Here is a 12,735-nt window from a genome sequence, read left to right as displayed (position 1 = left end):
ACAGGATTGCATCCAGGCAGGTTTTGAATATTTCCAGAGAAGGAGACTCCACAACCTCTCTGGGCAACCTGTTCCAGGGCTCTGTCACTCTCACAGTTAAGAAGTTTTTCCTCATATTTAAGCGGAACTTCCTGTGGTTCAGTTTTTGCGTGTTGCCTCTTGTCCTGTCACATGGGACAACTGAAAAGAGTTTGTCCCTGTCCCCTTGACACCCTTCCTTCAGGTACTTATAGACATTGATAACATCCTCCCTCAGTCTTCTCTTCTCCAAGCTAAATAGGCCCAGCTCTCGTGGTCTTTCCTCATGAGAGAGATGCTCAAGTCCTCTACCACCTTTGTAGCCCTACGCTGGACTCTCTCCAGTAGATCCATGTCTCTCTTGTACTGGGGATCCCAGAACTGGACACAAGTACTCCAGATGAGGCTGCCCCAGGGCTGAGTAGAGGGGCAGGATCACCTCCCTCAACCTGCTGGCAACACTCTTCCTAATGCACCCCAGGAGACCATTGGCCTTCTTGGCCACAAGGGCACATTGCTGGCTCATGGTCAACTTGTTGTCCACCAGCACTCCCAGGTCCTTCTCTGCAGAGCTGCTCTCCAGAAGGTCAGCCCCCAGCTTGTACTGGTGCCTAGGGTTATTCCTCCCTAGGTGCAGGACTCCTCTGCACTTGCCCTTGTTGAACCTCATGAGGTTCTTCTCTGCCCAGCTCTCCCACCTGTCCAGGTCTCTCTGAATGGCAGCACAGCCCTCTGGTGTATCAGCCACTCCTCCCAGCTCGGTATCATCAGCAAACTTGTTGAGGAGGCACTCCATCCCCTCATCCAGGTCATTAATGAATAAGCTGATGATTAAGTTGAAGGTTTATTTCCTAATTAATATTTTTGGCTTTTTATCCATAAGAAGGAGTTATGCTTCTGTGACAATGTTACAGTTACAATGACAACTAGCAGGTATTTTACTAGCAATATTCTCATGTAGTTTGATTGTATTTCAGAATTAATTGGCAAAATACTAAAGTAGGAAAAAACATCCCACTGCTCTGAAATATACTTAATTATCATAGAAGCTTCAAGGCAAAAAAATAAAATAAAAAGAATTATACAGTTATATTCTTTAGTAGTATCCTTTTCCTGAATAACTAAGCAGACACTTTCATGTTTTCTGGAGCATTTGATTGCATATTAGCTATCTGAAGAATAATTCTAAATATAAAAATATTCAGAGCTTGAATGGTATTGCCTTATTTATGTTCCTCCTGATTGCATATCAGGTTTCTGAAGAATAATTTTAATACAAAAATATTCAGAGCTTGAATGGCATTGCCTTATTTGTGTTCCTCCTGCTTGAAGAATACATTTCAATGAACATTTTAGCAGCATATCCAGAACAGTGTTCAGAAACAAGGATTGTATACCCAGATGTATCGTGTACCATGAGAAACTACCATCAAAGTTCACCATGTGTCAAGCAGGACAGCTTAATGTACAGCAGAATATTTGATTGTTGCCCTTTTCTTTGGGAACAACTAATTGACCAGGTCTATGCAGCTCTGCTTCAGCACTGGCTAACCTGGGACTATTTCTCGAAAACTGAAACAGGTACTTTCTTCATCAAAATGATATTGTATGATTCAGGCTTTTAAATTTACTGGCAGCCTTCCAAATAATTATTTTCTCCTTATCAGTGAACCTGGACTTTTCATCTGTAGCTTTCCTTTCTGAAGCCAGAGATTTTTTAAGACATATCCTATGATTTTTAGGGATATTAACTCAGAACAATATTTAGGATTATGGTTACTTTCCCTATATGAAGAACATATGACACCACATTCTATGGCACAAAACTCTTCCCCATAAGAATTCTGATTATGCTGAAGTCAGGCCTGAGCTGCATTGCTTGTATTATCTATAACATTGACCCCCCCAGATTTGGGAGTGTTTTGATTGTACTATTTAACAAAATCAAACTACCCAGAGTTACTGATCAGCATTAGCCAAAATAAACCAAGCAAAGGCTGTTTCTCTTTCAGTACTAACTGCAGGTTTATCATTTGGGCACAGAAATCCTATGTATGAATCATGTTTGGTAACTCTATTCAACTCATCCTAGCAACTAGCTATTCCAGAATACTTCCAATGAGGTTTATCAGAAAGTGTTAATGAAATCAGTTACACAAGGCCAAACTTGAGTGATGAACAGGTGTGCTTAAAATTACGCAGCAATAATTTTGAGATGTCAGAATCCAGTCATCTCTTGTGAAGTCTACCAGAGCAGCTTGCTTAGGAGGTTTGCAGCAAAGCTGAGAAATCAGCAGGCCACCTTCTCAGACATGTTCCTTCAGTACACCTACCATCTCCACCCAGGTGCAAAGTAGAACCTAGAAACCATCACAAGCAGGGAACTCCTCCTCCTCCTCCCCTTAGGAGTACTACCAAGGGCAAGACCCCCTTCTCAGTTCTTTGGATAGTTTCTAGTCTGGTACAGGCAGGGGAAGGGACTCCCCTCTTCTGCACGCCCTAGTGAAGTACAGACTAAATCCCCAGGAATATTTCTGCATCATTGGGAAATATCTCTAGTTAGTAATTATGCTATTGTGAATATCCTTCATAAATGAGGCATAGCTCTCTGCCCTAGACCTGCACAAATAAAGCAAACTAAGGGAGAGGGAAAGACTTATTATCCTTTCCCTACACACAGGAGCTGAAGCAAAAGAAATCTAAATATTTTCCTCTGCTCACAAAAAGAATTTGACTCAGGGCCAGGAACTGGATTGGATCATCTGATTTTATGACATGAGAAGTCAGTGTGACTAGCATAATGCTAGCCATTGCCCCGTTGAATCCAAGACTTCTATAAAACACAATTTCTTCTCATTTCTTCTGCTATACTTGATTCTTGCAATTCTAAAAATTAATTTGATCATCTTATGAATGGATAAAATATATTCCCCCTTTTAAAAATACAAGCTTTCATTTTGTTTAATTTTAAACCACTAATTTCAACAGCTTTCTAATGAAATGCGATGGTGCACATGGGTTGATAAAATCTACTATAAATGAATTCCAATTGATTAGATTGCTTAATAATACAATAATTTTCTCACACGATCTGTTCACCTAAAAATAAATATATTGCCTTACTTTCTTCCCCCTGCCCTATCCCACTTTGCAGTTTTATTACATACTGTTTCTTGAGTTAATTTTCTTTCTTTGGTATAGTAATCATCAACACTGAACTACTGTACTTTCCTGCTAATACCACTATATATAACTTAAAAAAACTTTAATCTCTTGAATTAAGATGAATAAACATTGAAAGGAACTGTGTACTGTTGGTAGCATTTAGTCCTCTTTCCTTCTGTTTTTTTTATATATTTAAAACTTAAAATTGTAACTTGGTACTTAAACTTTTGATTCCATCACTTCATACTATTGGAGTCAGTCCAGAAAATGCAAGAGTCTGATATTTCACAACACAATCTTCCTTTATTAAAGACTGGAACAAGTAATACTTTCATATCTTCATGGTAAGGTAAGCCAGCTTTTTATAACAACTTAAATTATATCTTTAAAATGTCAAGTGATATGTATTATTTGGTATGATTTGCTGCCACGTTGAATGGTAGATTATTTTTTTCGCAGATGTGCTTTTTGTCTAGGGTTTTTAAGGACATACTTTGATTTTCATTCAGTCTTTCAAATTATGTAAATATTCTGTAGCACTATGAGTGCTTCAAAATTACAATACAAATTTCATTCAACACTTCAGCATTTTTTTGCTGTCAAAATTATGCCAGAGATAAATTAATAACAAAATCATTATAAAGCATTCTTTCTTAGTGCCTTTTCTCTCTCATGACACTCTTGGAAATAAGGCTAGGTAAAACCAAAAAAAACTCAAAACTTTCAGATCTTCTATCAAAGAAAGGAGCAGTAATAATAAATAATCCAAAATACTCTCTGCTGCACCTACATCATCTGTTTTAACTTTATATGTAAGATCAGAAAAATAATTTTAAGAGACAAGAGTTTTTTTCAGAAAGTGATATAAACAGATATGCTGCTGAGAAAGCAAGAGCCATTTATGAGAATTTTCCATTTCCTGAAATAAAATACTATATTATAGTACAGCAGACTTTCTTCAGTCTTAAAAGCACAGTCTATCAAAAAGTGTCTCTCATAAATATTTGTGAACCCAGAACCAAGTACACAATAAAAATTTAAGCCAAATAAACAGAACTACCAAGTAGAGACCGAGATGTTCAGGGTATGCAGTCATGTCTCTTCTCAGTTTTAATCCTGCACTGAATTATTTATTTCAGTGACTATTCAGATGCTTTCATGGTACTCTAATATCCTAGACTCTATTGATAAAATCCTTGTAAATGAACTACAGATTTGCAGGAAATAAACTTATTGCATCAGTTCATTCAAGAAGTCCTTTTGGTATTTCATCTTAGAGATGAAGCTTCACAATCAAGGCTCTTATACAGAAAGCCTCCTCAGTGCATTCACTCTGGCTTTAACACTCTCATTTCTTATTGTATCATTTTATATCCCAATCACATGCCTGAATCTTTCTTTATTCTAGTAGAAAATACTGTGGGAAATTCCATAATTTTCCCCAGGGTAAAATGCACCAGACTTATTTTTTCTCTAGATAAAATCTTCAGGATCTCTATTTCACTTGCTCCTGTAAGACTTTTCATCAGCTTTCATTTCTCTCTCCAGCTTCTGTTTCCCTAACAAAAGAAAAATTAATTCTTTTCTGCATAACTGCAATTTGATTTGTCTTTCTGATCTCTCTCTACATTTAATTTAAGCTGGAGTCTCTATTCTTGACATACTAGAAGTGCATGAATGATTGCAGTGGCTCAGTGCCTAAGAACTCATAGCCTGAAAGAACTTACTGGCAGATCTGGTATCTCTTCTTTCTTTTTTCAGATAATGTCTAAACTGATAGTTGTATTATATCAGTTACCATAAGACATATGCTGCCACATGGCCTGGGAGCAAATCTGTTTTCCCAGTTTGTACTCTTACTGGTGCATGGCCTCACTCTCCTCTCTTACAATTCCTACCAGATATTTTTATAGTGAAATTATTTAACTTAAATTCCCCCACTCTCTTCCCTCAATTAAAATTAATGATTTTTCTTACAATAGATTCCAATTCCCAAACACGTGCCTGTTAGATAGAAGAAAAAATTAAATCTGTTCTTTGGAACAGGAGTTTTGCTGACTTTGACCCAGCCAGGCTATTCTGTATAACCCTAGGTTCTAACAATTACATCTGACATTCTCCTAGAACAGAAGCAAAAATAAGAAGTTTTGAATGTGCATCTCAGACACTTTGAGCTCTTCTTCCATAATCAAATCTGACTGGGGTTCAGGTTGCCACTGAGAGGGCAGACAATTGCTCATTGACCTCCTGACAAGTCTATCTCCATGGCTTTCTTATTCTTCACTTGTACTAACAAAGAATTAAGGGCTGTAAATTCAGTCTCCAGGCTGCTTTAAGCTATGCTGATTTCAATACTTAGGAAGCATATGTTGATAATATGCCCAGATATATTTCTTATGGCATATATCCAGGATTGAGGAGAGCCAAGAATCTGTTTTTTATCTTTGAGTATCAAGGAACTCAAAACCTATGGAAAGAACATGTATCATCACCAACCTTCACACAAACAGAACACACCTACATTGCTATGTTGCACAAAACACACCTCTCTCTTCCCAGCTATCACAAGATTGGATGGGGCAAGATGTATTACAACACCGGAAGCATATATATATATATATATATTTTTTTTTTACACTAGGAAAGCTTGGGACCTATTGTGGGAGTTGTCCAGAGTCCTAGATAGCTAACTTTGTTCTGAGCCACTGATCTGTACTCTAGGCAGATCTGTCATTCTTTAGCCATTCCCTTTTAATCCTGCTGTTACTTTCAAATAAGATGCTTATTATTAAGCTTTACTAGGAGATCGAGCATCCAGAATAAAGGACTTTATCCTCTTTCATTTAACTCTGTCCATTACTTCTAAATAAGGACTGGCTTTCCCTATGCATAGCTATTTTCATCACTAGCTATAAAATTCTCCCCTACTGCTATTTCCTTAACATGATACAACTCTTCATAGGTCTTCAGTTCATAGAATCATAGAATCAGTAAGGTTGGAAGGGACCTCTGGGGATCATCTAGTCCAACCTCCCTGCTCAGCAGGGTCACCTAGAGCATGTTAGACAGGGCTGCATCCAGGCGGGCCTTGAACCTCCACAACCTCTCTGGGCAACCTGCTCACAAAAACTGAAGTTAATAGCTTTCCTTGCTCTGACTGATTTATTTAGCAGGCAGCATATATTAATGAAGGTCATAAATATTTGCCATTTCCAAAATAATCCCTTAATTACTGCTGTGAAATGCTGAAAAGGATGCACTAAGGCAAATTGGTTTTGCCTTCATTCAGTACACGATTTGTTCACTTGACCAGAATACACACATCTAAGTTAGACAATAGAAATACCAAGAAAGTCTGTTATTCATGGCTTTGCCACTCAGGGATTAAATATAAGATACTACAAGAAGGTGAATGGTCTTTGTCTATACCTACTAGCAATTCTCTAAGGAATGCAATAGACAAACCTACTTCCATATGACTACCATCCAAGCTAAGAAATTCACTAACTGTTTTCAATCTAAAATTTAAATGAGACAAGAAAATGTTGCTTTTAAAATGTATTTTATTCACATTATCTTTCTATGAAAGCTTTGGTAATTTATACATTACTACACTTCAAATACAGTTGCTTTGAAGAACATGATTCTTGGTGAGTGTTTTGCTCCTCTTTTTCCTACTAATGTGAAGGCCACTACTGTCAGAATGTATTTATGTTTTTGATAATTTTCAAATTATAGATGTGCCATCTTGATGTGCCAATTACATACTGTTGGAGGTGACTACAAAAAATAGCCTTTTCCTACTATCCATAAAAACCTATGGTTCCTCTTAAGCCATGAAACCAGATCAAGGAAAAATTGGCCATTCCTAAAACATGCTAAATCTCAAAAACTCTACAAGTTCATCATCCTGAGCTGCAATAATTTAATCTGCACCACTGCGTAATCCCTCTGAAATACACTGACAGTGAACCTTGGTGTTGAAAATGTACATCTTCCCCACATTTACCAGACTGCTATTTCTCATGATACAGAGCAGATGAAAAAGCTAACTAATTCCCTTTTCCTGCTTCCCTCCTTTTAAGAGAATCTAACTTACTCTCTGCAAATAAACAGGCTTGATTATACCAGAAAATATAAGGGTATGTTTCACAGGGTATGTGCATTAAGGTATTCACATCACCTGACATTAGGCAGATAACTTAATCAGCTAGATAATTAAGTGGGTGACATAGAGCAGTGAAATTAAGCTCCTATTCTGAACTGCCCTGCGGAAAAGACTAACCTCACTGACTATAACAGGAGCTTACAATAAATGGCTAACATATTTAAGTATTTCAAGTTGACTAGTATGAATGTTACACACTATAACCCCTCCTAGAAATGAAATGGGCTTATCTTGTTTTTAATTAAATCCATAGCAAAACTTTATGAGATGAAAGTTTTGATAAATGAGAAATAATGAGAGAGCTGAAAAGACAAGAAAAAGCAACATTTTTATATCCAGCAATAAGACTATCACTCTTACAAAGATTCTCAGTCACTCATACTAAGCCTGTAATTAGATACCATGTGGGCAGGTCCACACCCACTGTCGTGGGATTGATTCCAACTGAAAAGAGCTGGTAACAACCAAGACTTGACAGGACGCTATCTGAACAGAGGTTACAAAGCAACAACACGTTCTACGTTCAGAGTGGTAAGTGACTGAAAAATCAAAAGGATTCTTGGATAACTGTGCTTGCTAACTGCTGTTTGGGGTTGGAGCTCTGTAAGGTTCCCTGCTTAATAAAAGACAGGCTCAATGGTATGGTCTGAAGGCAAAAAGCAACAAGAAGTACTCAGAGTGATCCAGAGGAGACCCTGACAGACGCTACAAGACTTGTAGCATCTTAATTCTGGAAAATTCCAGTAGGAGATGACAATTCCTGGGTAGTGATAATGTGGACTGGACTGGATCATCTCCAGAGGTCCCTTCCAACCTTACCAATTCTATAACTCTAATGCAGTTAGAAAAAGGGGAGTGGGGGAATTCAGTGGGGCTAAGGTGATTTGACAGAGAATATCTATCTGTATTTTTCAAAGGAAGATCGAAATAATGTATTTTCAGATATTTACATATGGAAAAAATACTTACATGATCCACTTTATAAGACCTATAGATACTGCTGTAACATTTTTAACTTTAGTTTCTTTTGTCCCTTTGGGTAACAGGTTACAAGGCTCAGGTGCGAAATTAGCAAGGATTATCTAAATACTTCTGAAGTTCAAAGCCATACAGCAAGTTTCTGGGAGAACAGAAAATTTAACTTGTATCTTCCAAATCTAAACTTGTATGTTAAAGTTTGGATGGCCTGTTTTCCTTTGTGTTGCCTTTCAGAGTTAACGAGCACTATGCCAAACTATAAGGAGGCAAGAACTTCGAAAATATAAAGGCAAAAATAAAACACTGGAAAGACAAATTGACTAAAATGTTCTAGGCATAAGCACAATGCCAGAGCAGGAAATAGGGGAAGTATGGCTGGAGTGGTAGGGCAGGAAAAGATGAAAAACAGAAACCTAAAAGGGGGAAATTAGAGAAGCTTGAAAGAAATAAAGAACTTAATACAAGATGAGGAAAAAAAACAGACCATAAAATTGCAAAGATAGCATATGAGTGAAGGGACTGAAGGTGACAGACCCTGCTGAGCCCCTTCCAACCTTACTGATTCTATGATCCTCAGTTCTGTCTGCAAATGAAAATGAGCAAGCACTGCAGGCTGTTATTGCAGAATGAGCTGTTCTTATTTTACCTCTACTTGCTTTGAAGACATTACTATGAACAAAGTTGTTCCTCTCACTGGAATAGACTGCAGAAGTTACACACTAACTTTATGTTTGGTCTCTCAGTTTTTTGACATATAGGATGAAGGAGTGGAAGGCACCCTCTAGATCATCAACTCTAGTCATTGCCACTTCTCACTTTCGCATTAAAACACGATCAAACTCCATCTTAAAACTAGCTGTGTTTTTGCCCCTATAACTACCATTGGATGGCTATTTTAGAACAATACATTAGAGACTGTGACCTAATATCTGATATAATTTTTCGATGGTTTGTTCTTGTTCAATCATTGCTATTTCTGGTCTCAGGATATATCCTTGGGAAACAATCATTTACACTTTGAGACATTGTTCTCCTACACTATGCAGTCTTTGCTTCAGTTCTTGTTATGCATTCCCTTTTTTCCATTCTTATGATCATCCAAGAAGATTTTATCTCAACCGTTTCCAATTTCTCAAAATTGCTTTTGAATTGTGAGTGCAGCACCAATGAAACTTGTATACTACATAAAATATATATACCCTCCCATCTGTATATTTGGATACAAAGACTGTATAAACCCTTTTGACTACCCTATCTCTTCAGAAGATGCTAATAATGCATTAGCAATACTTCAAAGGCCTTTTCAGTTATTGCCGTCTCAGATGTTTACCTCCATTCTGTGTGTATGATCTCAAGTGAGACTGCATTTACTTTCCCGAACAATCCTAAATACATAAAACAATCCAAAATTCATGAGCCAGCCTCTGTATTTACTAATCCCTTAATCTGCATTTACTAATCCCTTAATATGTATGTCAGTAACTTTTCAGTCATGAGCTGATGTCCAGCAACGCCAACGTTGAATGCTGGCATACAGTGTAATGCCCAGAACTCATTCCTCTGAAACCACACTCAGTGATGATTCACCATTAGTAACAAACTATAGGGTCAAAAGCATAGCAACATAACATGATCACAGTTTGATCATGACTTGACACAGTTGTGCACAGCAGCAAGAAATACATTTATTTGTAAATCCAGGAGCTGCCTTCTAGTTCTTTGCCATTATATTTTGAAATATAATAATTGCTCAATTTTTAATCTACTTAATGTATGCATTCATTTTTTAAATCTACTAAATGTTTGTAATAGTGCATATATATCATTTATAATTTCTTAACAAAATTTCAAGTAGTAGAGCATCTTACTGAAATCAAGGTGTCATCAGAGTCAAAATGCTGATCTCATAAAAGTGTCATGTTGGTTTGTCATGTCATGAAACTGAACTCAGTTACACAACTTTGTTTTGCATTTCAAAAAAGTTCCACTATTTTGCCTCAGATTAAGTCATTCATCCACAGGTCACTTGTCTCTTTTTTTTTTTGTCACATGTTAGCATATTAAATTTTTTTGAATCACTCGTCTTTGGAATTTTTTTACTAATCAATAATTTCATGAAAATTTGTTAATAGATTTATTTGGCAGCTTTAAGACTGATAGCTATGAGTTACCAAAATACATTGATTTTGGAACTTTGGTTCTATCAGCTTTTCCAGAGCAGATCTAGAATTATTGTCTGAGCAGGGAATAGTGTGCACAGTGCTCGGTTAACTATGAAAGGCAACACAAAGGAAAACAGGCCATCAACACTTCTTTTTTTTCTGGCATGAACATCATCAGATGGTTTTTGCTAAACACAGAGCAAAAGAAAAGTGTAAACATCTCTCTTCAGCTGCATCATTGTCCTTTGCCTAATTTTATTTTAAAATGGACCAAAACTACTGTGTCCTTTTACTTCTTCCATATATTAAAAATTCCTTCTTAACTCATATTTTAATTCTACTGGCCATAACTATTTCCATTGGCCTTGCTGCTTTCCTTATAAAAATTGTGTGATTTCTAGCTACTAATTATCAGTATTCCCTTTTTCCTCCCCTTGTATGGCCTAGAAGTATTTCACCTCTATCTTTTCTATCTTTATTTTTTTTAATCACAGAGTTAACAAATCAGTGAAAAGGAAAAAAAAAAAAAAAAAAAAAAAAACACAGCAGCTGTCTTCTATCTTCTATCTCCACTGAAGGAGACTGGGTGATAAGAGAATGGTGAGTAAAATACTTAGCATTTAGATAAATTAAATGTTTTGTTCAAATAATAATCTTACTGCAGTTGTAAAAAAAATGCTAATAATTAAAAATCCTGACACTTGGTCTTGCTTCTCTTGAATATTCTGTATGTGAATGTTTGTGCATATATCCTGAAAAGGTGTTTGGATATGTGTGAGACTTAAATTATACCACTGACAATCATTGTGCAGACTTTCTCATATCTCACAACCCATCTGCTAGTGGCCACGAATCACAAATAGAGCAATGCTGTACAAAAGGGGCTTTGATGGCCTACTGTGAAGGACAGCTAGTACTTCAATCTATATTTCATAGATTAGGATGTCAGTCTATGAACATTCACAATCTTTTTTTTGTTGCTATTGTTGGAAATAGATAAAGCTGGTTTTGGCTCTGAAGTGTATATCCTCTGTCCATTTCATTCTCAGTATAGCAACTGAGTTTAGCATTCAGGTAACTTCTTGCCAGCAATACTAGCTAGACTGAATTTAAATTCACAAACAAGCCATTCTTGTTCCTCTTGTTCAGCACTAAGCATCTTAAATGCTCAGAGAAATAATTTTCCCCCCATAAAATTGCATGCTGCCTCAATTCCTTTCATAAAGATATAATTTCTTCACCTCTTTGCACTCTTCTTTTTGTCATTAGGTTAACAGACTGATACAGAAAGCCTGCTCCCTAGAAATTTGGCTTCTATCCAAACTATTCACCTCTCTTAACAAAAAGATGGATCAACGTTCCACAAAAACACTTTCGCATCTTTTATTACTTACCTAGCTACCTGTTCATTTCCACTTTGTCTTCTAATAAAAAACATCTGAAAAGAAGTCACTGAACAATCTCCAGAGTTTCTGAAATCATTACTGATTAGTAAGATGTTCTGAGAAGAGGTACTGCACAGACTATACACATAAGCTGTGAATCTTCACTGATTTTTATCGCAAGCCTACTATTTTAGAGCTATCTTTAGGGTTTGGAGTCTGAAAAGAAATTACACTCTGTCCTGCTAGAGTGTTCTCAACACAGATTGTCCATCATGTATACAAGATCTCTTGGTTAAATACTTGATTATTTTTTAAGCTGAACTGAGCATCCATAAACACATCCCACTGAGCTCTCCAATTCATTTGACAAGCCATGTCCTCTGAGATCTTTCTGCACCATCATCAGGTTCTTAGCTTGATGATGGATACTTCTTGGCAGGTACTCCAGCTCAACAGAGGTCCTCCCTTTTTCTAGTGGTTAAGACCTCTCCATTCTTGTCTGTCACCAGTTGCTTAGAATAACTCTTGACCCTTTTCTCTCTGACTAACTGCCAACTTTTCTCTCTGCTTTCCATTATTCCTAAGTGGCCAGTGTTCTCCTCTCTTGACTTCACCAGTAGCTAACTAGCATTGGCCACAGAGTTGTACTTCAAAAGAAATCTGAAGCTTCCTCTCAGTTCTGCTCTTTGCTACTTCTATTCATTACTTAAATAGTCAGACTTGCTCCTCTGCCCTACCATATTACCAATGAACTACCCACACAAGTGACTTTAGCAACAAGAGCTGATTAGAGAATGGTAGTAGTGATCAGAGCCATGCTGCCTGCATTCTGACTTATCCCATTTGGCTTCACTAGAAA

The sequence above is a fragment of the Rhea pennata genome, chromosome 7 (assembly GCF_028389875.1).
Source record: "Rhea pennata isolate bPtePen1 chromosome 7, bPtePen1.pri, whole genome shotgun sequence".
NCBI classification, from domain to species: domain Eukaryota; kingdom Metazoa; phylum Chordata; class Aves; order Rheiformes; family Rheidae; genus Rhea; species Rhea pennata.
The sequence above is the reverse complement of the archived record's forward strand: the minus strand, read 5'-3'. Positions refer to the sequence as shown.